Source organism: Temnothorax nylanderi, unplaced genomic scaffold (genome assembly GCF_030848795.1).
Source record: "Temnothorax nylanderi isolate EJ_2023f unplaced genomic scaffold, tnyl_v1.0 TNYL_tig0457_pilon, whole genome shotgun sequence".
NCBI classification, from domain to species: Eukaryota; Metazoa; Arthropoda; class Insecta; order Hymenoptera; family Formicidae; genus Temnothorax; species Temnothorax nylanderi.
Genome location: NW_027249519.1, coordinates 61,320 through 88,651, shown reverse-complemented (window position 1 = coordinate 88,651; position 27,332 = coordinate 61,320). Strand labels below are relative to the sequence as shown.

The following is a 27,332-nucleotide window of genomic DNA, read 5'->3' as shown; positions in this document are numbered from 1 at the left end:
AGATAGAGTACGACGATAGCGGTAGCAAATACTTAACAATCGGGAACTCCCGCGTAATTGCGCGTTAAACGCTCACTCAACAATAGTGAGAGGTACAACGATACCAATTAACATAAATAATCCGGTTCGAACGGATATAACGGCGGCGACCATAAGTGCGTGTCGAGTATACTACTATCGCGGACATCGAGTCTCGCGACTACGAGATATTGTACGAACGGCGTTGTTTGTTATATTTAAACAACCGAGATCAACAAATTCGGCGATTGTTAATCCATAAAGCGCGATCCACACCGAAGCGTGGCGACACCGTGGTAAACTTACTTTATGTAATTGTGAGGCGACTTGTAACATGGATACATCGATCTGGAATTAAAGAATAGTGAATTATAAAACAAAGTCTCAAGATTAATTATATAATTAGTGATACTTACCTTCTACTTACCTTGTCCCTTGGCGATGATCCCTCGTTGTCCAGCGGCGATCCGGTATGCGATGTGAAGCGAGGATCCGGAGACGATCAGCAGCAGCGACGATCCATCCTGGGCGGGGCCTGCAACAGAAGAAGAGTATTAGCACATAATTAATATAAATTATCGAGACGTACCTTTATCCAGTATGCGAATAGGCGAGGATCTGGAGACGGGTAGCAGCAACGGTGGTCCATCAGGGGCATCAGTCTGAAAGAAAGGAATATATTAGCGTCTTGTTAAGAGTCGGGGCGTTGATACGAAATTACCTTCTCGGTAGTCAGAGGTAAAACCGAGTTGCGACCGTTAGATGGGAAGATAGCCGCGAGAATCGGGCCGAACTCGTGCCGTCCGGTCACACCACAACAGGAACAACAGCAGCAGCTGCAACAATTGCAGCCTCAACAACGAAATAATTGTATGTTATTTATTTATTATGAATACAATTATGCACATAATTATATTTAATGTTTGTTATTTGTATTTCTCTCTTTGTCTTAGATTTTCGCCGAGGCACAGGACGTGGCCGCGGACGGGCCCGTTGGTATATGCAACGGGGCCTAGGGTCAAGAAGCTACCGAGGTGGTCGAGGTGGTCAAGGACCATGTATAAAAAATTATTATTTATCTTAAATCTTAATCATTATTGTATTATAAAAATAAAATTATATAAATAGTTAATATGAATTAAAATAATCTTAAAAATTTTTTTTACCCTTCATATTCTCAAATTATTTCTTTATTTTTTTTAAGTTTTAATATTATGTTTACAATATTTTTATTATGTTTTCGATTTTATATCTTACAAATTATCCCTTTCTATTCGTTATTATTCTGTCTTAATACCTTTAATAATTTTTTTTCTTTTTTATTTCGTTTGTTTATTCTTCACTATTTTTTAGTGTATTAATTGTATATTTAATTGGTCAAAACATTATTTTTTATTCTTCTTTGTCTTCTTTTTTGCATTTTTTCATCTCTGTCTTTTCGTTTCTTATTTTAATTATTTTGATTATACATATACATAAATGTTTATTATTTTCTTATTTTTATTGACCTATTAGAACACCGTGACCGCCGGGGCACGAAGCCCTCGGGCACGCGCTCCGCCTAACCGAGTAAGTAAGGAAACGATGATTATTATAATTATTAATTATTTATATTGTATATTTTTTAAAATAATTACATTGTAATGGTTGTTTCAGGGATAAAAGTAAAATTTTTTATGGTAATCTTTCTATATTTTTCCGTATTTTATTTTCTAATTAATTTCTTATTATCCTTTTATAGATATAGTACAATTGTCAATTATATTTATTGGACAAAATAACGCAATACAGATATATAGTTCATACCTACGCAAAATTATTTCATCGCTTTTACATAAATCCTTTCTGTTTTATTTGTTTTTTCTTAAAATATTCGTATAGTGACTTAACTAGTGTAGTAATTTTAGATATATTTTGCTGTATCTTTTGGCAACTATGTCTATTTCTGTCAACTTTTGATAGAAAATAATGCAATATACATATATAACTATAAGTAATATAAGTAATACATTATTCTATGCGTAAATATGTTGATATCAATTTATGAAATATAAATTAATTTAATACTTTGACAATTGCATAAATCATTTAGTTTTATTGTTTAAAAAAAACCATTAATTACATCGTTCTAAAAAGAAAATGTATGCATCTTTACTGCAACGAGGCCACTGCTTACGCAAAATCGTTTCGTCACTAACATAGATCCATTCTGATTTATTTGTTTTTCCGACTCGTAACATATTTGTATAGTGACCTGTCTGTACATTATTTCCATGATGATATATAGCACTACACACTCTGTATAATCCGTCTCCAATGGATATTTTAGCAGAAGGTACACACAAGGCAACATTGTAATATTATACTTAGTAATTTTGGATATACCTTTATTGCTATCATAAGAAAATAATATCAATTGTAATACAATTATTTGTTTAGCAGAATATAAATTATGTTTAATATTTAATTGACCTTTTTTTTACACATTTCGCACGTTCCTTCAATGGACGACCAATTTGAGAAATTGCGTTTTATTAAACTTTCCAAATCTAAATTTTATGCGAAGATGTGGGAATCATAAGTGTTCCTATTAAATTTTGTTCTAATTTTGTCTTTGTATAATTACATTTTACGCAATAAATAGTAGTAGAAAGATCGTGTTCTATATTGTCTCTGAGAATTGTAATTTTTTCACAAAGTATTGTTAAAAATTCCGCAGCATCTTGTTGTATATTTAATGAAAATGGTTTGCCAAGAAAGTGTCTAATATCGATAGAATTTAACACATTTTTATCACCAATGTAATCATTAATTAAAGTTTTCATTACATTTGTATCATCATATTTCAATAATAATTTTCTAATAATATTATTGTCCACTCTTAAAAAAGGCGTGTTAAGTCGATAGTCGAATTTATTGTTGCCTTTTTACCGCGATGCTGATTGGTTATCTCGATTGATTGCCGCGCCGTAGCTTGCTTCATCCCGTGAGGGACTGTCATCGCGGAGTGTGTTTTGACAGTTTGAACGTTAGCGTATTGTCGTGTGAGTATAATAGTGTAACGTAGTAAAAATCAAATAATAGTAGTTAAAAGTTAAGTTATAATAAAAAGTATAAAATTTAAAAAGCTAAATAACGCGCGCGCAGCGCGCGTCTGTTAACGGTTGTCATCGAAAAATTTTCAGATAAGTTTTAGATAAATTCTATATAATGTTTTTATTATAATTTTTAGTATTTTATTATTTTACATAAGATACTTTGTGTTATCTTCTTATTTCAGTTATTAACGGTTTTCATAAATGTTGCTAACAATGTGTTTTGTGTACAAATGTTTTGTGCATACAACAGTAGTAAAATTACTACTATATAAGGTTATATAAAGATACGTATAAAGAGAGAGAAATATATGCATGGCCGGCAATCTTGAAACCTGATGACGTTTGAGAATATTGAAAAAAGACAGCATATATACGCACGTGTGCGCTCAGTGCAGACAGTGTGTGCAAATTGAAAAGTGTCAAAAAAGAGAAAGAAAGAGAAGTAGACAGGGAGAAAAAGTGAGAGGTAAGCCTTAAAATAATAATTGAACTTATATTATACGTAACACGTCTATGATGAAGTTGATGATAGAGCGTTCGTTCGTAATTTTTTCTTTGTGATTAGATATTACAAAGTTAAAGATGATGAACAAGAGAAAAAGAAGGAGACAAAGAAAAAAAGAGAGAAAGATGGAGGAAAACAGAAGAAAGTAAGTTTTAAAAAAATAATTAAACTTATATTGTGCGTAAATCGTCGACGATATAAAGATGGTGATAGTAATTGTGTTAGTAATTGTGTGTTAGTAATTTTTTGTTCTCTGTAATTAGATATGACAAAGTTGAGGATGACAAATAAGAGAAAAAGAAGAAAAGTCGAGAGGGACAGAGAGAAAGGAAAAGAAGAAGAAGAAGAAAAAGAAAGAGATATTTGATTTGATATATATTTAATATGCCCAAGCATAGGCTGGAGGGCAAAGATACAAAATGGCAAGATAACGACATAAAAATATCTGTAAGAACTAGCATACATAAACAATAATTTTAAGAGAGAGAGAGAGAGAGAGAGAGAGAGAGAGAGAGAGAGAGAGAGAGAGAGAGAGAGAGAGAGAGAGAGAGAGGAGAGAGAGAGAGAGAGAGAGAGAGAGAGAGAGAGAGAGAGAGAGAGAGAGAGAGAGAGAGAGAGAGAGAGAGAGAGAGAGAGAGAGAGAGAGAGAGAGAGGAAAAGAGAGGCAAAGCCTTAAAATAATAATTAGACTTATATTATGCATAATTCGTCTACGATGAAGATGATAATAGCGTGATATTACAAAGTTAAAAATGATTAACAAGAGGAGAAGAAGTAGACAGAGAAAGAAAAAGATAAGGAGAAAAAAAGAAAAAGAAGGAAACAGAGAAAGAGAAAGAGAGAAGGAGGTATGCCTTCAAATAATAATTAAACTTATATTGTACGTAACTCGTCGACGATTAATATTGTGATAGCGTGTTTCTTCATAATTTTTTTTCTCCGTGATTAGATGTGTTTGACAAAGTTAAAGATGACGAACAAGAGAGGGAAAAAGTAGAAGACACAGACAGAGAGAGGGGAAGAGAGGGGGAGAGAGGGGGAGAGAGGGGAGAGGAGAGAGAGAGAAGTTGAGAATTTACCTTTGTAATCAAAGAGATAATAGGCATATTAAAAATTTCGTATATAATGAGTTATATGTATAGTTTCTCTCTTTCATTTTTTGAAGCTTTCAATTAATTATTAAAGGGTATTTCCCATTATAATAGTCGAAATGCCCTCACTTCGCTTTTCGAAAAAAACCTATTGGAACTTATTTGTAAACTAAAAAGAATAACTTCTATCACCCTGCCCGCCTCCCCCTCCTCCCTCTCCTTCCTAGGGTGGCTAAAAACCCCTTTTCTTGTACATTAATTTTTTTTTCGAAAACCTCCTGCTAAAAAAATCTGTAAAAATTTGAGTATATATAGGAGACATACACCAAAATATACCTAAATTTTTTCAGATTTTCTCAAGGTCATCTTCAAGGTAAAAAAAATTCCGAAAAATTTTAAATCGTTATAACATTAAAACAAAAAACCATACATCAAATTTTATTTTTTTTTAAATACGTATTCTAATTTGTTCTAAATATACCGATTTTTTTAAGTTTCTGTAGGTGCGCCGTCTTCAAAAATGCGAAAAACTGTATTTTTTAGGTTATTTTGCCTTCTATCTCGGGAACGCCGAGGTCGAAATATCTGAAAAAATTTGGGTATAAAAGGGCCATACACCAAAATATACCCAAATTTTTTTAGATTTTTTGAAGGTCATCTTCAAGGTCAAAAAAATTCAAAATAATTCAAAACCGTTATATTTTTAAAGCTAGGAGGGCGGCAACCCCAGATTTTTTTGAAAAAGAAAAGTAAAGTAACGATTATTTGTCAAACTTTTGAAAAAAAAGTGGCAGTTCCCAGTTTTTTGCCTTTCTAAACTTTCTTTTCGACACGAGGAAAGAAAAAGCCTAGAAATAAGTTTGTTTCAGATTGATTCCATATTGTACTGGCTGGAGATAATAAAAGTAATATAAAACAATACAAATATAAAGAACAAAATAATAGAGGCACAGGCAGAAACATGGTGGAAGGAAAACAGGTGTGCTCTTGCGCATCCTTCTCTAATAACCAATGAGTGCGTTGGAACAAGCGGGAGACATTGATGATATTGGTCACGTATATAAAGAATATCTATTATATCCAACATAGCGCTCGCTTGTTCCAGTCCTGCGCATCCCTCTACCGAGCACACCTTGTTTCCTTTCACCATGGGCAGAAAGATACTTCGTAACCTCAGGGTTCGTTCCGAGTTGCGCATGAAACGCATAGACTGCATTACTGTTGCATAGCGCTTCGAAATCGTTCCGTTTTGTCAATGCGCATGAAGCGCTTTAGTAATTCGGAACGGTTGTCTGCCCGCTCTGCGCACTAATGCGAATTGAAAAGGGATCAACGCCGTTCTAATCAATGGCTCCTGCCTCATTCGTATGATGTTAGCCGACGACTGACACTTTTTTAAAAAAATTAGTGACATGTTTTTAAAAAAATGTGAAATCGATTGTATTTCGTTTGTAGATTATTGTAGTGCATTTACTTTCGTTTGTTAGTTTATAATTAATTTTTAATTAATTATTTAATTGTAGACCATAAAACTAGCCGACATGTATCATAAAATTAAAAAAATAGATGTGGAATCGATTGTATTTCGTTTGTAGATTATTATTGTAGTGCATTCATTTTTGTTTGTTAGTCCATAATTATATTTTAATTAAATATTTGAAGTGTCAGTCGCGGCGGCTAACATCATATGATACATCAACATACTATAAAATAAAAAAAGCTCGTTTGTAGTTAATTGTATTTTGTTTGTAGAGTTTTGTAGTCTCTTTAAATTGTTTATAATTAATAAATACATTTGTTGAACTATGTAGCAGAGGGCAAATCTATCGCAGCAACGAGGGCAATTGATTGTCGGATAGCTACATAGTTCGACAAATGTATTTATTATAAACAATTATTTATTAATTATAAACAATTATTTATTAATTATAAACAATTTAAAGAGACTACAAAACTTTTTAACTTTACTACATTTAAAAATATTTTAAAAATTTTTTCTATATTTTTTAAAAAATAATTTTGCAACTCCATTTAAATACAAAATAATAAAGTACAATAAAATTATATTTTGTTAACTTGGTCAGCGACCTTTCAATTCGGGACTAAATATCGATCAAAAATATACATAGGTAAAATCTAATAAAATTAAAAGTTCATATAACTTTATGTAGGGTTTAGAGAAATGGGAGTACTTTAAAGAGATAGGCTTAAATATGGAATAAATGAGATTGTAAGTAAATGCGAGAACAAAATGTTTATGCAATCAAATACAATTTATTTTGTGGTTTAACATAGTTTGTTCTCTCATTTACCTAACGATTTTACTTATCCTACTATATGAACGTATGTAATAATTGTCAGATATCTCTATGCAACGTACTCAAAATGTTTTGCAAAACATCTCAGAGATGGTAGCAAAATCTCTAGGAGATGTCTATGCAACCTTTCATAAAGGTCTTTGTGACAAAATAGCGGACATTTTCACTATCTAATTGTAAGACATATATGAGACATTTGTGGGATCTTTTTTGTAACGCTTTGCGAAGGTCTCTGAAAGGTATTTGTTGAGTTTTCTGCTGTGTGGGAAGGTTTAGAAAGGCAAAAAACTGGGAACTGCCACTTTTTTTTTCAAAAGTTTGAACAAATAATCGTTACTTTACTTTTCTTTTTCAAAATAATCTGGGGATTGCCGCCCTCCTAGCTTTGAAAATATAACGGTTTTGAATTATTTTGAATTTTTTTGACCTTGAAGATGACCTTCAAAAAATCTAAAACAATTTGGGTATATTTTGGTGTATGGCCCCTTTATACCCAAATTTTTTCAGATATTTCGACATTGGCGTTCCCGAGATAGAAGGCAAAATAACCTAAAAAATACAGTTTTTCGCATTTTTGAAGACGGCGCACCGACAGAAACTTAAAAAAATCGGTTGGTATATTTAGAACAAATTAGAATACGTATTTAAAAAAAATAAAATTCGATGTATGGTTTTTTGTTTTAATGTTATAATGATTTAAAATTTTTCGGAATTTTTTTTACCTTGAAGATGACCTTGAGAAAATCTGAAAAAATTTAGGTATATTTTGGTGTATGTCTCTTATATACTCAAATTTTTACAGATTTTTTAGCAGGAGGTTTTCGAGAAAAAAATTAATGTACAAGAAAAGGGGTTTTTAGCCACCCTAGGAAGGAGAGGGAGGAGGGGGAGGCGGACAGGGTGATAGAAGTTATTCTTTTTAGTTTACAAATAAGTTCCAATAGGTTTTTTTCGAAAAGCGGAGTGAGGGCATTTCGACTATTATAATGGAAATACCCTTTATTTTTCGAGACTTTAAATTAATTATTAAAAATGTATTTATATCTTTGCGAGACATAAAATCAATTTAAATAAAAAGATTTGTTTGTATAAAGTCATTTAAAAGTCATGTTGTTATACAACGTTACATTTTTCATGCATTGTATTCAAGCATTTAAACATTTAAATATTTTAGCATTTACTGCTACGTCAACAAAGATTTCTCTTTTCCTTTTGAATGTATTCAAGATTATTTTCCAGATAAGTTTTATAAAACGTTTTTACTTTTTTTATAATTTTTATTATTCTTAATTTTTTAAGAATGATACTTTGTGTTATATTTTATTTTCAGTGAGAAGTATTTGTTTCCTACCTGTTAACATTGCTTATAACATGTTTTGTGTACAACATATACAAATGTTTTACGATACTGTATAAGGTTATATCTTATATATAGATGGGTCTACGACATAATATGAGATTTAAAGTATTTGGATAAAAAAAAAGAAAAGAGTGAAATAACGAAAGAAGGAAGGAAAAAAAAGTTTAAAAGAAAGAAGGAAAGAGGAAGAGAATAGGAGAGTGAATAAACATGGGCAAAAGATGAAAGAATTGACTGATCCGCTTACTGCTTAAGTTATACTGCTTACGTTCTGTATTTTTCTGTGTGAGCCTTACTTGTGCCAAATTTTTATTGAAGAGGTTAAGAATATTATTTAATAAAGTAAATAAGTCTGTTTGTTATTGTATTTATAGACAAATTAGTATATGGTTCTTTACGATATGTATATATGTATTGCTAATTACTTTGATGTACCACATCATGGATATTATATTATTCATCTGCATTACAGTATTGATTGTCTTCGAAAAGAACAAGATATAATGGATGATTAAGTGTAAAAGGTAAAACTTGCAGTAGCGGTAGAAATTAATAAAAGAGGTAATTTTTAATATCTTGAAATATAAATATATTAAAGTTAGATGCATAGATAATTAAATTTATGAACTTTACAATAGTTTTATAAAATGTATATGGTAATACTTATAATTGATTATAATTTTATGTACAGTTGTAAATATAAAAAAAAAGGAATTAAAAATAGATACTACTAATTTTAAATTTTTGCAAAGTCAATATGCTATCCTTTTTCGATATTATTATAAATTACATATTAGCACGTTGAAGTTAAAGGATATATAAAAACTAATTAGTATATTAGATTATATTAATTTATAGTATAATTATTCTCTCTTTCATATTTTACAGTACATATTTTATGGAAGAGAAAAAGGACAAGAAAAATGAATAAGGATGTTTTAAAAAGTAACAGAACAAATTGAGATTTCATATTTCATGAAACAAATACCCCAGGCATTTCAAACTCCCGCGCAGGGTAAATACATTCTAAAGGCTCAGTCACAATGAGAAAAATAAGGAATAAGATAAAGGAATAAGGAATAAGGCATGTTGCATCTCACTTTAATGTACATGTACTGAAGTGAGATGCGACATTCCCTTATTCCTTATTCCTTTATCTTATTCCTTATTTTTCTCATTGTGACTGAGCCCTTAGAGAATGTATCTCGTACTATTGTCACGGAGATTCTCAAGTATCACAAGTTGTGTGCACGGTGGTTGTCTAGGATGCTAGGTGCCTATAGGGTGCCTAGGATTTCAGATCTTAAACCATCCCTCATATAGCCCTGACCTTGCTCCCTCTGATTATCATTGTGTTTGGATTGAAAAGAGTCGAAAAAGGCAGAGAGAAAGAAAGAGAAGACAGAGAGAAAAAGTGAGAGATAAAAAGAGAGAGGTAAGCCTTAAAATAATAATTAAACTTATATTGTGCATAACTCGTTTACGATGAAGATGATGATAGCGTGTTTGTTCGTAATTTTTTACTCTTTCTGATTAGATATTACAAAGTTAAAGATGATGAAGAAGAGGAAAAGAAGGAGACAAAGAAAGAGAGAGATAAAGAGAGAAAAAGAGAAAGAGGGGGAGAGAGAAAGAGAGAGAGGGAGAAGGAAGAGACGAGTAAGCCTTAAAATAATAATTAAACATATATTGTACGTAACTCGTCGACGATGACACAGGTGATAGCGTGTGGGTTCGTAATTTTTTTTTGTTCTCCGTAATTAGATATGACGAAGATAAAGATGACAAACGAAAGGAAAAAAAGAAGAGTCGAGAGAGACAAAAAAAAAGAAAAAAAGGAAACAGAGAAAGAGAGAGAGAGAGAGAGAGAGAGAGAGAGAGGGGGGGTAGAGAGGGGGAGAGAGGGGGGGAGAGAGAGAGAGAGAGAGAGAGAGAGAGAGAGAATGAGAGAGAGGTAAGCCTTAAAATAATAATTAAACTTATATTGTGTGCAACTTGTCTACGATGAAGATGATGATAGCGTGTTTGTTCGTGACTTTGTTATTCTTTGCGATTAGATATTGCATATATAATTAAAGATAATGAACAAGAAGAAAAGAAAGAGAAAAAGAGAGAAAAATAGAAAGAGAGGCAGGTAAGCCTTAAAATAATAATTAAACTTATATTGTGTGTAACTCGTCGACGATTAAGGGCCAGTTCCACAAACGTCGGTTAACTCTTAACCTCAGGTTAACTTATCCTTTGTTTTTTTCTAACGTCCCCCTTAGAAAGAGACGAAGAGTGAGTTAACCTAAGGTTAAGAGTTAACCGACGTTTGTGGAACTGGCCCTAAGTTGGTGATAACATGTTTCTTCGTAATGATTTTTCTCCGTGATTAGATGTGATGATAAAGTTAAAGATGACGAACAAGAGGTAAAGCAGGAGACAGAAAAAGAGAGGGAGAGAGAGAGAGAGAGAGAGAGAGAGAGAGAGAGAGAGAGAGAGAGAGAGAGAGAGAGAGAGAGAGAGAGAGAGAGGGAGAGGGAGGGAGGTAAGCTTTAAAATAATAATTAAACTTATATTGTACGTAATTCGTCGACGATGAAGATGGTGATAGCGTGTGTGTTCGTAATTTCTTCGTTCTCCATGATTGGATATGACAAAGTTAAAGATGACAACTAAAAGAAAAAGAATAAAAGTCGAGAGAGACAGAGAGAAAGAAAAAGAAAGAAACAGAGAGAACGAGAGAGAGAGAGAGAGAGAGAGAGAGAGAGAGAGAGAGAGAGAGAGAGAGAGAGAGAGAGAGAGAGAGAGAGAGAGAGAGAGAGAGAGAGAGAGAGAGAGTTAAGAATTCAATTTCGATATCAAAGAGATAAGAAGCATGTTAAAAATTTTGTATATAAAAATTGTACGTATTTTTTTCGAGGTTTTTAATTAATTATTAAAAGTGTATTTATATCGTTGCAAAAAACATGAAATTAATTTAAATAAAGATTTTTCTGTACAAAGTCATTTGAAAGTCATATTGTTATGTATATACCGTTGAATTTTTCTTAATATGTTATTATTAAAGAGCAATAGTGTTGCAAATGTTTTGTGTAATGATATAGAAAAAAAGCTAAATGGCGCGCGCGTAGCGCGCGCTTGTAATGTTCTAGTGTGAAACAAATATTAAATATTGCAAAACCACATTTGCATAGCACGACACATTATCTTTATTTAAAAAGCCTTTAACCGATGATAGTGATACATGTCCTGCTGTTGGCGAATTTTTATGTTTTCCGGGCGTAACTCCGGTTCGCCAATTGGCGTAAGATGCCGGGTCGACCCCGACAGGGATCCGACGTGCGGTTTAAATGAGACACTTGATTTGGGAGGAATGCACAAATATCGTTTAATTGTCAGGTTAATACAAATGCTGGTTGCCGCGCTCTCATTTGAGCACGACACTCGGCGCGCACGTGATTCGATGAGCGCTGATCACGTGATACGAAAGTGTTCGTAGAGCGCGGAGGCGATGGCAATTAAGACGCGCAATGTAGCTTGCACGCGATGAACGCACTTGAGGCGTTATACAGCAGTCGCATTTGTTCGTAACACAAGACGCGAGAATGTTCACAAAAGTCGGCTCGATCACGATGATCGAGCGCACAATGGCGAGGCACGCAGGGTGACTTATACGCGAATGTTCACTGCTCGCGGAGGCGAGAGCGCATTGCAGCACGCACGAACGGCGCGATAATTAGCGGTGCTCTGACAGAGCAGTAAACTCGGATGCACGACGGTATTTTTGAGACCGCGTGAACCGGGGTACGTTAACGGAAGCACGACGGTATACGACCTCGTGAACCGGAGTACTTTTTGCTACTGACCGCGAACTCTCGTGTTTCGGGAGCTTTCCTTTGCGCGACGCGTATCGACCAATCACCTGCGTTTCCGGGATCATGCGATCACGGCATGACAGGATCGATACGTGCCGCGAGAGACTACGCGGTGAGGGTTGACGGGGGGAGCGGCGCGAAATCCCTTCGTTCGGAGGGCGACTGACGGATGGCGTTACCGGTACGGTATTGATCCGCGATCGCGAGAAAATTACGGAACACCTGCAAATTCTGATTTTTCTTGTATTTCATCAATAAAAGATATCTTTGGTAATGCCCATAACTGATCTCTAACTTTATTATTATATTGATTTCTTTGTACATCAATATTTTCTAAATGTTTACAATATAAATTCCTTAAACGATTGTATTCAACGATGGCTAATTCATTAGCTTTAACGGATGCTGGATCGTAATTTATCAAGTGTAATCCTTCGATAGATGTAAGACGTGATAAAGCTACATATGTTTGACCACAACTAAATATAGAATTTCCAATATCAATAACTGAGCTGAGCAGCTGAGTTTAAACTCAAGCCTTGACTTTTGTGGATAGTTATTCCATAACTTACAATTAGTGTTATAGGAAATTGTTTTCGTATAACATATGCTTTGTCCATTACTTGAAATTTCACATTGATACGTTCTATATTATGTTGCTTTCTGTTTGGTAAAGTAATCGTTAAAGTTTTTATGTTCTTATCACTGTCACGTGATATTCCAGTAATTGTAGCAATAGTTCCATTTACGAGTCCTAATGTAATATCAATATTTCTTTGAAGCATAATTTTTGCTCCTATTTTAACAATTATTTCTTTTGCAAGTCCACCAGTTTTTGTGTTATCTTTATCGTCCGTATTAATATCTTTCAGAACCTTTTTCTTTAAACATTTTGGACAATCGATAGTGTCTTGTGCTAATAGTGAAATATTTTCGGAAGGTATGCGTTCTAACATTGCAGCATTCAGTACATTACATAAATTGCAAGTCGGCAACAAACATACTGTATCACTAGGCAATTTGGCAATATAATTACATATTTCATCCAATCTCTCATTACATGATGTAGTTTGAAAATTGATTTTTCTAGAGTTTAGTATCTTCGTGTCATGATCTGTTACAACTCCAAGTCGAATTCTACAAAGTAATTCTCTGTAACTAGGGTCGCCTTGCTGACGCATATTTATCCGAAGTTCGTCATAGGTGAACAAATCATACCATGTATCTGTAGTTGCCAACGGTCCTAATAAAGATTTTTCTGCCTTTTTTTTTATTAATTTTTATAAAAACGGACTCTTCATGTACTGGTGGCAACTGCAACAAATCACCAAGTAATAGTATATGCTTTTTACCAAACCATCCATCCTCAACATCAAAAGTATTAAATATTTCGATTAATCGAAGATTTATATACATAAGAGTAACATTTGATACCATTGATATCTCGTCAATTATAAAAAAAGTAGTATTTTTTAATTCGTCTCTTAATGTTTTTAAAACAGCATCGGATAATTGTGTATATTCTGGAGTACGACCATGTTCTACTGGTAATTGAAAGAGTCGGTGAATAGTAAGCCCATCAACGTTATAGGCAGCGATACCACTAGGTGCGATTATTGCAACATCTTTTGCAAGAATTTCTTTAACCCAACATTTAATTGCGTTTATAAGATAACTTTTTCCTGTTCCGCCTTCACCACTCACATAATGTCTTAAGCATTTTGAATCGGAATTAATAATATTTATAACGGTATTGAAAACTCTTCTTTGATCATTATTTAATTCAGAAATTAATTTATGAGGATTTACTTTGTTTGTTTTATTTAAAACATCTCTGAATTCTTGCATAGCATTTCCAGCTTCGAAAGCGATAAATTCTTTCTCACAAGACTGTTTATTTTGTTCTTGTGAACTGTTTTGTTCTATTACTTCATTTATATGTTTTTCAATAGCTTCTTGTATGTGTCACGTTCTGTTTGTTGTTCGTCCGTTTTTTGGTCAATGCATTTAAGCAATTTACCAGGGATTTGGACAAGTCGTGTGAAGGCTATTATTATTATTGTTGTTATTATTCGGGACCGAAAAGATATCTGAGTTTATAAATTTTGTACCGAGGATCACTTTTATTTATCTGATTATAATGGGGATAATCGATGTCGAAGTCGACAGGAATAGGTTTAAATGGAGGTGCGTTTTGTAGTTGTTGTAATCGCTGGAGGAAGGGGAGAGGATCTTGATTAGAAATTACTGCTTGTTTAATCTGGAACCTAATCCTTTTAATTTGAGTTCGTCTACCTCCTTTTTTCGTCATCTAACCCGGATCCTCGAAAATAAATTTTATAGCTCGCCACACTCTTCGTCAGCGCTCAAAAGCCAATCCGCCACACTCTGCTCGCCACACTCTTCGTCAGCGCTCAGATCGTCAGCGTAAAGGCCAAATTCACTTTCGGGAATTAATTATTACGATTTCCAAAAATCAACCCCGTAATCGCCACGCTTTCGGCAGCAATGGTATCTGCTCGCCACACTCTTCGTCAGCGCTCAGAACCAATCGCCACGCACTTTGTCAGCGACAACTGCGAGTCGAATCTTAGAAGTGATCGATTAAGATTTCTAACATGAGATGAGATTCCAGATTTCGAGTTTTTCTTTTCCAAACTTATCTTACCTTTATTCTTAAAATTTAGTACAAGTTATGTGTGAGGCGCAGTCTTAAGATATAAGAGTGCAGGGATTAAGTCTTAAGCCAAGATTGAGTTTGAGGAATTGAGTGAGATTTAGGAAAATTATTTAGGTCTAAGACTATGTGGCTGAGCAACTGAAATGCTAGAGCCAAAGGAGTGGCTGAGCAATTGAATGCTAGAGCCGAAGGAGTATGTGTAAGGAACTGAAGTTCAGGACTATCTGGAAGGAGCCGAAGCTCGGAACTATCTGTCTCTTCGCGGCGTTTTCCGCCCTATTTATACCCGAAAATGACCAGAATCTCCCGCGCAAGATTCCCACCATTTCCTACGCGTCTTAAGGGGGGAGGTTTTCTAGAAGCTTCTAGAATCTTCTAGAAGCGTAGTTTTGGGCCCCATCTGGCACCCAGCCCTCCAACGGTCGTCCGATAAATAAACATCCGCGTTGATCTAAACGTTCGCTCGGGATTCCGAGCTAGCGTGCGTCGTCTAAAACGTTCGAAAATTCCAATGCGCGTCTTCGAAATTTTAATATAAAATTTTCGTACGTAACATATGTCTTTCAGACATTTTTGATCATGAAGGATTTTTTCATGATAATGTAATGCTTCTGGCAATTGCAATTGTACGTTTATAAATGCTTCTGTATAAGTATTGTATTCTAATTTCAATTCTGACAAATCTCTCTATGGTTTAAACAATAATAAAAGTGAATAAAAATATTTCTCTGGTTGTATTTCAACATTGTATTTATAATGATTTATCAAGTATTCACGTTGTCTTTTTTTAATATAATACGGATATTTACTACCATCTTCTAAAATATAAAAATTACTTGCAGGTTTTTTCTTTGTAATATCGTAACATTTTGCAAAATTATACAGATTAACTGACTCAAGTTCTTGTGGTCTTGCTGGATAAAAATTGTCAATTAATGATTTACAAAATATATCTGTCGAATCTGTGTTTAACAATTCAATTTCTTTTCGCGTTTTTATCTTTCGTCTTCTTACTTAATTTACGTCCAACCATCTAATGGTTGTGTGAGGATCAGTTCCATATAACGAATTACCAAGGAGGGCATCACATGCTTCTGGAGCACCACATTCTCTAATATTTAAAATACGCATTGCAAAATTCCAAAGGCGACTGGGCACTGATTTAGTTGAATTAATTGCCTCGAATGTATCACTTGCGTAACTACATTCAGATTTCGTTGTATACTTTGTGCAATACCAAGTTAATATAGTTGTATATTCTCCAATAAACTGTATATCCATGTTGCCTTCCCATGCGACAAGAATTGCAGGGTTGTAATCGTTAATATCTTTTTATGTTTCTTTACGTGGAAGATCATACAACCTACTTTTCGCCTTTAAACTTTTTCTATTAGCGATCGAAGATACTAAATCCTTTAAGATTAATGTATTTGTGACAGGACGTAGAAATCCAAATCGACATATACGTCTAACACCATCTTTACATTTCTTTATTCGTAAGCAGTAACTGTTGTGAACATGACGTTGATGTGTATTTACTCTTCGATATAATAAAGGTGAAATATCTTTATTAGGTAATGAACATGTTATATATTTCAATAGAAAGTCACTTATTTCTTTATTTGAAGATTTACCAATTATAGGGGCATTTTTTACCCATATTAACAGATGAAAGTGTTGTATACCTCTTCCTTGATACTCGCGTCTCCAAAAGTAATGTGTTACTTCTCCAATTGGATTATCACTCGAACATATGAAATCAAGGATGGCGTAAAACTTATTTTCTATATATCTAGATACGGAAACAGAATCAGCAGCAATAAGTTCATTTGCAGACTTTGTCGACAAATCAAGATTTATTTTTCGCAAATATTCAATCATGTGTGACCATAACCATTCGCCTGGACTTAAAGTTAGAAACCAAGCAGCTGGTCCATAATGTTGAATCATGCAATTTAAATCACATCTTGCTCTACGCCAATATTGTGCTGTATTACGAAGCCTTGAAAAAATTGTATTAATATCTTCATCCAATTTACCTTTCGATAGTGCATCCAAAAAGTTCTTTGCTGTAAATTGTTCAGTGGGATATTTGTCGTATTCATTATATGATAAATACCACTATTTATTTGTCGATTATATGAATCGTTTAATGAATAAAATATAAATTGTATATTTCGACGGAATTGAGGATATTTCGACATTAGTCGTGATTTAATAAATTCACTATCTCAAATATGTATTTGTCTGTCCGCATGTCTAACCATTTTTACCATACGGATACAAATCTGGAAAACATAAAAGGTCTAATATTTTATGTCGACTGTCTATTGGCATATCTTGTACTTTTAGCATTTGATATAATGTTATTGGACTTTCATTTATTCTTTTTTCATACATAGGCTAAATAGTAAATTGTTCATAATACTCTTCCGGATATGGATCTTTAATTTGTGTCAATAAAGCAGCATGCGGCACTGTATCTTTTAATTGATATTCAGTGTCACATAATTCTTCCGTTAATAAATTTTTATGCGAATCTGGTAACTGAATTTGTGCATATAATGGGTTGTGCTTTTGCAGCCACGTTAATACATTATACACTTTTTCAACATTAACTAAATTTTCCCATATTACTTTAGATTTTGTTGGGACTCCACGAACTAGAATGTATGTACAATTCATGATTACGATTTATAACATCCGTTGGTGCGCAATTCTTTTTGATTGTCTCTTCTAGAGGTAATGGCAAACTATATGTTCTGCCTTTCATTTTTTTTGAAGATGTGAATGCGGCAGTTTTTTTTTCGATACAGTTCCCATCGTTTGTATTATTTGGAAGGCTTTGGCTCTTTGTATCAAAATCTTTTCATAGTCATTTAATGTAGCTATTATGTCGGGTACTTTATCAACGTATAGATTATTCAAAATACACATCGGCGGTAAGGTATCCTTGCGAAAATATGTCAAACAATATTTACAAATGTAAAAAGTATCTTTTAAATCGATATTTAGAAAACTTGTTAATTTTTTCCAATATATTCCTGACAAAGGCTTTCTACATTTAGTTCCATCAACAACATTTCTTCGGAAACATAATTTTTTACATGACAAACATATGAATCGCGGTGTATCCATAGTCCGTTTAGTTAGTAAAGTGAAAGCCGTCGAATATTTTGATATTATTTCATCTTCATTTAAATTAATTATTCCTTTGTTATTAATACTAGTAAGGGTATGTTTACCACGAGTAATTTCCATAACTTGTTCCAAAGTTTGCACATTTCCAAGATGTAAAGCTTCATCTAATTTCAAAAGTTTTTCATAATAATGTTTTAAACGATATGTAAGCCTCTGTATATTTCTCACTCTTGGATAATGTGGTGATAGAAAATTTAATGCTAACAATTTAGATTTACATAAAGTATGGTCTATATAGCACGCTTGCGAATGTCCTAACTTATTTGATTGTTTAACTGTACTTGCTCCTATTAATTTAATAAACTTTGGAATGTTTCTTACTGTTGAACAATTGGATACCACGGTGAGAAATTCTTTGAATCGATTAATTATGGACACTTCGTTTCCTTTACATGCAAATCCACATTGCCATTCTATAGTCCAGTCAAATTGTCATTTTACCTGGAAAAAAATCCAATATGCAAAATTCCTTTTGGGGGGTGTTGGGAGGATGTAGAAAAGCTTAACTCTAAGTTGGCGGGACAAAATATGCGGAGGCTTTTCCGCCATCTTGAAAAAACGGTTTTTTTTGCAATAACTCGGCTCCCTGGAAAGCTACAGAGAAATTAAGGTGACCAATTTGTCGCTTTTTGCGCTCTACAATTCATGTTATATGACTTTTTTTCCTACGATGGATATTTGCCGACATATTTGACGAAAACGACGAAAATAAATAGGTAATCGATCTTAAATCGCTTCTATCTCGTCTCCTACTACGTTTATCGAAACAATTATTCTTATGAAACTTGCAGCATTTTTAAAGATCTTTAATGTGATGGGTGACTCGTTGCATTTCGTTGAAAAGAACGCTCTACAGAGCGACGCAAAGTCGCCAGGTCGGCGCGAGCCTACACGTGGAACGCGCGCGATGTAGATCTATGATGCCGCGCGCCCGGTGTGTGTGTGTGTGTGTGTGTGTGTGTGTGTGTGTGTGTGTGTGTGTGTGTGTGTGCGTGCGTGCGTGCGTGCGTGCGTGCGTGCGTGCGTGCGCGCGTGTTTCATTTTGTACGGAAGTACTGTGTTTTGTAGTATTTGAAGTATTTGTAATCTTAAAAATACTGAATGTTATATTTCGAAACAGAATAAATTTTATCAATATTTGTCATTACAATAAAAAATTGATGAATCGGGGAAAAATGAATATTCACGTAGGTTTGAGCGTTATACAATTTACTATGGACATTTAATGAAATTGACACAAATTACTAATATGAAATAATACAGAAATTAATACAAACACAGAAAAACACAGAAATTAATACAAAGAAATAATAAATCATTTACAATTTTATTCTTTTTGAAGGCCCTGGCTCGTGAATGCCTTCGTCGTTGCTTATCTCTTCATCTGCCTCATTTTCGCAAATGTTGTCATCACATGAACCATCATCATTATGGTTATCATTGTCGTCTTCATTACCATCATTTTCATCTTCAATCTCGATTTGTGCAACGTTATCACAGTCTTGACCACTGCAATGCAGACAAATTGCAGAGCATTTAAGGCCTGCTTTCCTGCAACCGCAGGCTTTTCCACATTTCGATTTACATTTACAAGAGATGAGTTTTAGCAGTTCGGGTGGTGCAGGTTCTGCAGTATTCGGAACTGGCTCCAATCCACAGTAGGATCTTCGCCATCCCCATTCTTCTGGGTCTTGGTAAAACCCGAGCCACTGCTGCACCTGGTGATATGTCCGGAAAGTATGCTGGCGAACAGCATTTCTTGTTGGTGGCAGCGTAGACAGATTAAATTTATTTTTTATCGCAGATTTAGTGAAGCGTTTATATCTCAGTGAATCAACCGATGTTTCTTGTTTATCTCCACCATACAAAGCAATGATGAATCGCTCTCCTGCCGAGGTTAATACCTCCGGATCAACTTTTCTCTGTTTAAATAAATCAAGCACTCCTTGAAGTTCCGCACGCTTGTTAAGAATCGATAGAAATTTTCTCTTCCCAATATTGAAAAATGCGGATGTGGTGTCGCAACCACTGAAGGCATGGATGAACAGGATATTATTTGCAACAGCGTCACTGCATCCCAGAGAAGCCGATGAGTATAACGATTGTGGCGTTTTTCCTTTTGTTGGTTTTCTAAAAAATACGTTGCGCGATTGCGGCGCAAGTCCGAGAAGCAGAACCAGCAAATCAATGTCTTCACCGACTATTTCCACGGAGTCGAAAAGCGATGACTGCTTGATAGCCGTGGTAACGATGGTAACATCAGCATCTTCATACGCCTGCTGTACAATGATTTCAGCTTTTTGCAAGTAATCAGTGAGCATGGTAATGAACCAATCTTTATTCTTTTCGTTCGCAAAAAACTTTTCCTGACCGCACGCCGGCATTGTATTTGGATTAAAGACATATTCCGAAGCCTGGTATTTTCTTGAACGTCTCATTCTTTCGGAAGTTTTTGTACTGGCAGCATTCACATCTTCGGGGTAACCATCAAAGATGATCATGACGTTTTTTCCGAAATGATGTTTTATGTAAGTGACATATTTGTTGCAAATCATTTCAAAAGTTACGAGGCGACCCCAAACGACTTTATGAAGTAGAAATCCTCCGTCTATGACTTGTAGATGGTTTTCCCCGAATTCTTTTTCTTCGATAGTTTTAAAGGAACTATACAACGAGGACTTAGTCCCCTTTCGCATTCCTTCATCGGTAAACAACGACAAAGGAAATGGCGAAAGTTCGTACTGTAGATAATTCTTCATGTCTTCTTCTGAATTTTTTTAAATAGAAATCCGTTGAAATAACAATAGCGGATTGATTGCCACTGGTGATGAGTCGATCTTGATGCTACTGTTCATAGCAGATAAGGGCAGCACTTTTTCTTTTCGCTTAAAGGTCAACGATTCGAAATTTTTCCCAACGATTTTGTTTAACATTTCGCTACCAACTTCATGAGCATAGTGACAATTAATGTCCTTACTTCCAAAGACTCCTGTGCCGATCGATATCAATTCTTTACCCTCGGGAAAGGGATTGTGCTGTGCAAACCAGAAATCAAGTTTTTCCATGTCACAATTGTCCCTTGAAACTCGCGCAGATCGCATATCAACATGCTGCTCAGTCGTTGCACATAAAACTCCAGCGAAACTTTCGACTTCCTCGCAGATGTTTTGCAGCTTGAGCATCCCTAAAGTCCATGCTGCTGTCGTGCTATCGGTATATCCCCGTCCTGTGATTCCTCCAGACGTTTTGATTGCTCGCATGAGAAACTGCTCAATTGTTTGGTCCGACATAATGCCAGACCAGAACTTGTTGGTCCGACGTATAGTAGGGGAGACCGGGGCTCGTTGGCACCGTTTTCACAATTTCGGCATTTGTGTTTTTAAACAACTAATTTTCATGATTAAACAGTACTAATATGATAGAGAGAACCTTTCTCTACATTTCCATGCCAGGAACGCTCCTGTATACTGTATAGTTTCTTTGTAATAAGTGAAATACGAACATGCTGCATTGTAGCCAACTTGCCCCGATAGTAGGGTAAGTTGGCTATGCGACAAAAGTCCATGTTAAATTAATGAAAACGTAATAGAAACACAAAACGGGTAACAGATATGTACTTCTTGATAAAGATTGTATATCTTTTAAAGTTATTTTGTAATAATCGAATAGCAAAATGCTGTTGCAGAAGAACAATTGTAAACTATTTTAGATATAGCTTTCTTCAATATAAAAATATTAATATAAATATATATCTAGCTTTTATCAGCATTGTAGGTAGAAAATCACATGCTCACACAGGTCTCACGCGCGCGGCAACAACAAGTCAAGCTAAGCATGCCTTGATATGAGCCAACATACCCCATCCCTACATACGTTTGATTTCAGTCATTTTCTTACAATAAATTACTGTTGTTCCTCAAAATGACATGTCGTATAGTAATAGAAACTTTTCTTTTAACTAATAATACGTCACTTTGATGTACTTCTTAAGCTGAAGAGCATTAATACGATATTTTGAAACGCTCGAAAATTTACTTGCCACCTCTTGAATCAGAGTTTTCTCTTTTTCTATTGTAATACTTGTTTGATTAAAATAAAACTTTGGGAAAAGTACCTATATCATAAAAGAGATATTTTGTGATAACTTTTCCATTATTTCTTTTGCTATAAATACATAAACGGAACGCATTGCCAACTTGCCTCTTGTGCCAACGAGCCCCGGTCTCCCCTAAAGTATCCGTTTATGAATTTCTCGTACTCTTCAGCAGGCATTTTTTCGCTAAGACGTCGCATGTCTTGTAGGTACAGGTGAGCCGATTTGGCGTAGAGAAAATGACCTGCTGCATGGAAATAGGGCAACATTTTTTGTATTGTGTCGAGATGCAAATTCCAATTGCCGGATCGTTCAGCCTGTATGAACTGTTTTACTAAGGTAACCATACGATGGTATTGAACCCATAGTTTCGCGGTAGGACTGATTTGTTCAACTTCACGCAATTTTTGGGCTAATTTTCGTTCAACGTTTTGAATGAGTTCACTTTCACTTGCTTGCAATATATTGGATCTATCAATGCCTTCAATGAAGTAATCCATGACATTCCGTTCTTCATCGCTGAATTCAATTGAATCAAATAGAACTTTTGTCAAAGCCAAATGCGTTAAGAAGTGGGCGCGAATCGCTCTTGAATAAGCATGACTGGAAAGAATTTTCTCAACGCAATTACCGGCGTAAATCAAATTAAATAGTTGTTCAATGCCACTCCCCGACATTATGTTCCCGATTGCTCCCAAGAATAACATCAGTAAGTGGAATCCTCCAAGGCTTACGACCACATTTTTGAAATCGTCTTTCATAACCTCAGCGATATCTTTTGCCTTCCAATACAGCGGCTGATCGAATGTTACGATGCATGTCTGTTGATGGCTTTGCGTGCATCTTTTTTGGGCCTCCATGAGCGATGTATAAATTGTGTCATAATCTGACGGAGGTGCATTTATGAACGGAAGGCAGATTATTCGTGAGCGATGATATTCACTATCAGCTGTCACTTGCTCCATAAACCCGTTCCAGCCCGGAATTTCTGGGCGGCATGACCATTTTCCGTAAAGCCATATTAAGTCAGGTGTAGTTGGTATAATATCCGATGATAGTTGACGAAGAGCATCGATGTCTGCAACGTTGATTGTTAGCAATCCTGCTGATTTTTGTTTGACATAGCTGAGTACTTCAATTCTTCCTAACTGAGCAATGTCTGCAGCTGATGTGGCTTCAAAAGTGCGCGAAACGGCTTTTTCTGGTTCGATACCTGTGTTGGGTGTAACGCAATGTATCCCCCCCATTGCGTGGAAGGTTCCGTGGCCGTCGATTGTGTTGATATTAAAATCTGCATTATCGAAAACAAATTGAGAAAACAAATTCTCCAACACGTTGCTCTGAGGTCGGCTTATATTTGCACGTTCAAAATTTTGAATCTCAAAGTACGAAGCAGAAAATCCCAAAGCTGATAAAATGTTTATGAGATTTCTGGACCCGAATTTTTTGTACAAATAAGTTCCGACTTCTATTTGCAAAGGAGATAGAAAAGAGCGTGGGCGCACGGCTGTTATTATTGCATGAGCCATAGAGATGCATTCTGCCACATTTCTTCACAACCACGCTTATCTTTAGTGATGATTTCCGAAAGCAAACATTGTAAAGATGCAGGAACATCATCACGAGCATTTTTCATGAAATCATCCGACGGGGGATAACACTCGGTTTCGTAAAAAGTAGATCTTATGTCCGCGCGGATTATTGCTGCAGCTTCTCGAAGGACTCGCAGTTTTTCTTGTCGCGGATCGGTTTCTTTTTCTTCATACCACCTGTCCGCAAGTAATTTGTAACCGACATTTCTCAAGCAAATTATGCACTCACGATTACGTTGGTCGATAATAAAAATATCCTCTCCGAACTTTTGCTGCAACTTCTTCTTAACGGTTTTCACGTCTGGTTTATAATTCCCTTCAATTGTCGCCATCAAATCGCTCAATTTAAACTGACACTCGTTAGAATTCTCAAGTAGGAATGAATAAATGTATTCCATACAATCGTCTACTTTGCCAGTAGGTCGTCCCTTTCCAACCTCCGGAGTTGCTTCATAGTAAACACGACCGGCACATGGAGCATGATACCGAGCTCCCGCGGCAACGAGATCGGGTACGTGTTCGATTTGTTTAAGGATTTTACGCGCAAATTCATCTTGACGCTGTCCAAGAATATTCTTAATTGTCTCTTTTGTCGTCTGACGTACTGAACAAATATGTATTCGTCGATCAGAACGTACTTTACTCGATTGTTCACAGATTTTTTCAGCACAAAATAAGCAATTATTTTCAAAGTCAAAAGTAGTCACTTCAGGCACAACTACTGGCGATTGTTCTACTTCATTAGCAGCAAATGTACTTCGCCTGACAGCTGCAGCAGACGCTCTTACATCTGCATACTTCTTACGGCACATTGAATGCACGCGAATTTCAGTAACCGTTTCCAGTAAACGTTGATTTTCTACGTCTCCTCTTGTTATGCTTGCAGTTAACAGACTTCGTACTGCTCTTGCTTTCGCAACATAGATATCACTACCGAGAGTTTTTTTGCATATAAAACAGTTTTCCATCTTCACTTTAAAAATTCCACAATCACAAAATCACTTTGAAATATCCGTCCGTTTGCTGTCGCACGATGCAACAACTGAACTAGATCGAACGTGATTCAACGCGCACGTAAAACGTAAACAATAAAACGTGCAAAATAACACACAGACACACACGGGCGCGCGGCATCATAGATCTACATCGCGCGCGTCCCGCGTGTAGACTCGCGCCGACCTGGCGACTTTGCGTCGCTCTGTAGAGCGTTCTTTTCAACGAAATGCAACGAGTCACCCATCACATTAAAGATCTTTAAAAATGCTGCAAGTTTCATAAGAATAATTGTTTCGATAAACGTAGTAGGAGACGAGATAGAAGCGATTTAAGATCGATTACCTATTTATTTTCGTCGTTTTCGTCAAATATGTCGGCAAATATCCATCGTAGGAAACAAAGTCATATAACATGAATTGTAGAGCGCAAAAAAAAGCTACAAATTGGTCACTTTAATTTCTCTGTAGCTTTCCAGGGAGCCGAGTTATTGCAAAAAAACCGTTTTTTCAAGATGGCGGAAAAGCCTCCGCATATTTTGTCCCGCCAACTTAGAGTTAAGCTTTTCTACATCCCCCCAACATCCCCCAAAAGGAATTTTGCATATTGGATTATTTTCGAGGTAAAGCATGATTTCCCGACAATTTGACTGGACTATCTATTTCTTTCTGTTTATTGTGTTTTTGTCTTATTGGTAAGATGTTAACAACTTGTCCATTGTTATTCATTATGAACGATTCATGAAATGTAACATATTTATAAGTAGTTTCGTAAAAATATGATTCTGTGGAAGATGTGTGTTTACATAAGCCACATAAAGCTTGAATATCAATGAAGCATTCAATACTACGATCCAATGATACAACTGCTTTCTTTTTTAACACTGATAAAGTCTTTCTTAGAACATTTATATAATTATCTCTTGCATGTATGCACCATTTAATTATTTGCTTCGCTTGTATTCTTTGTGTTGCTGTTTCCGTTGTCTTCATGTTCTTTAAAAGATTTTTAACATATACTTCTATTGATTGTATGATTCCTAATTGATTAGCTTTTACATACATTTGTTTATATTTCCAACTAATTTTATTAGTTAAACTTTTCTTTTGCTTTATTCTTATATAATTTTTGTGATTTTCGTAATATTTTTGATTACATATTTTCTTGTTTCTTGGATAACGCTTGTAAAATTCTCGTAATCGATTACATTCACGTAATTTATTTGAAGCATAATATTTCTGTTTATTTTCACGAATATTATTTCTATTTTCTGCATACTTAATACGTTTAATAGCACGATTTTCCTCCAAATTATATTTATAAGCTTTTCGTTTCACTCCACGAATTTTTGCTACATCTAACGAATATCTCATACGTTTTTTAGCACGGTAATTTATAATATTTGTATCATATCTTTTTCGATTTTGAACGCGTTTAGTTGTTACATCTATGTTATAATTCTCTCTCTTTTTAGCCCGTTTGTTAACTATATCCGTGTTATAATTCTCTCTCTTTTTAGCCCGTTTGTTAATTTATATCCGCGTTATAATTCTCTCTCTTTTTAGCCCGTTTGTTAACTATATCCGTGTTATAATTCTCTCTCTGTTTAGCCCGTTTGTTAATTATATCCGTGTTATAATTCTCTCTCTTTTTAGCCCGTTTGTTAACTATATCCGCATTATAATTCTCTCTCTTTTTCGCCCGTTCGTTAATTACATTCTTACAATAATTTTTTCGTTTTTGAGAACATTTGTTTATAATATTACGTTAATATATCTCACGTTGTCTTATACATATTTCATCTGCTTTCTGAATATATTTTAATCGACTTTGTAATTGTCTATAATAAATGTGATCTCTATATCGCATGCGTTCACGTATTCGCTTGAATTCGGGATTTGAAGCATAACGCAAACGACTTTTAAAATTGTATTTTATTCTTTTTTTAGCCCAATATTGAGATGATAGGCTTTTATTTATGGAAGGAGTTTTTTTATTTTGAGAAGTAGGGATTTCAATAAATACTTCATTTTTATTATCATCATTAATGTAAGATAAGGAAGTAGGATCTTCAGTAAACATTTTATTTTTATTATTATTAACATCTAATTTACAAGTAGATAATGAATTATTATATAAATTACAATTTTCAAATTTCTGACTAACAAGGGGAACACCAAACATGGCCCCCTCCGATTCCGGCGAGTCTAACATATGTTGTAGTCCTACCCTCCCACTAATTCATGGTAAAGCGATACGACCCAACTCTCAAGCATTTATTATTTTAACAGAGAAATTAATATGTTTTAATTACAACATTTATTATATTTACAAATTATTTAATTAATTTATTTGTTTTGCAATAAAAGTTGTGTAATTGTAAATTATTTAATTATAAGTTTTACTATGCAATAAACATTTAATACTACAAAAAGGAAAGTATACAAAGGAAGCCAAAAAAAAAATTAGACTGTTTTTATGTATAAAACTCATAAAAATTTTATTTCTAATAATCAAAATTTA

At 34.7% G+C, this 27,332-nt stretch overlaps 1 long non-coding RNA gene across 1 annotated transcript; it reads left to right on the top strand.

Annotated features, from left to right (window-relative positions):
- The first annotated feature begins 9,647 nt into the window (after window positions 1–9,647).
- Window positions 9,648–10,007, top strand: LOC139782977 (uncharacterized). Its single transcript, XR_011721077.1, has 2 exons — window positions 9,648–9,825; window positions 9,928–10,007. It is a non-coding gene; the product is annotated as an uncharacterized lncRNA (long non-coding RNA).
- Window positions 10,008–27,332: the final 17,325 nt, after the last annotated feature.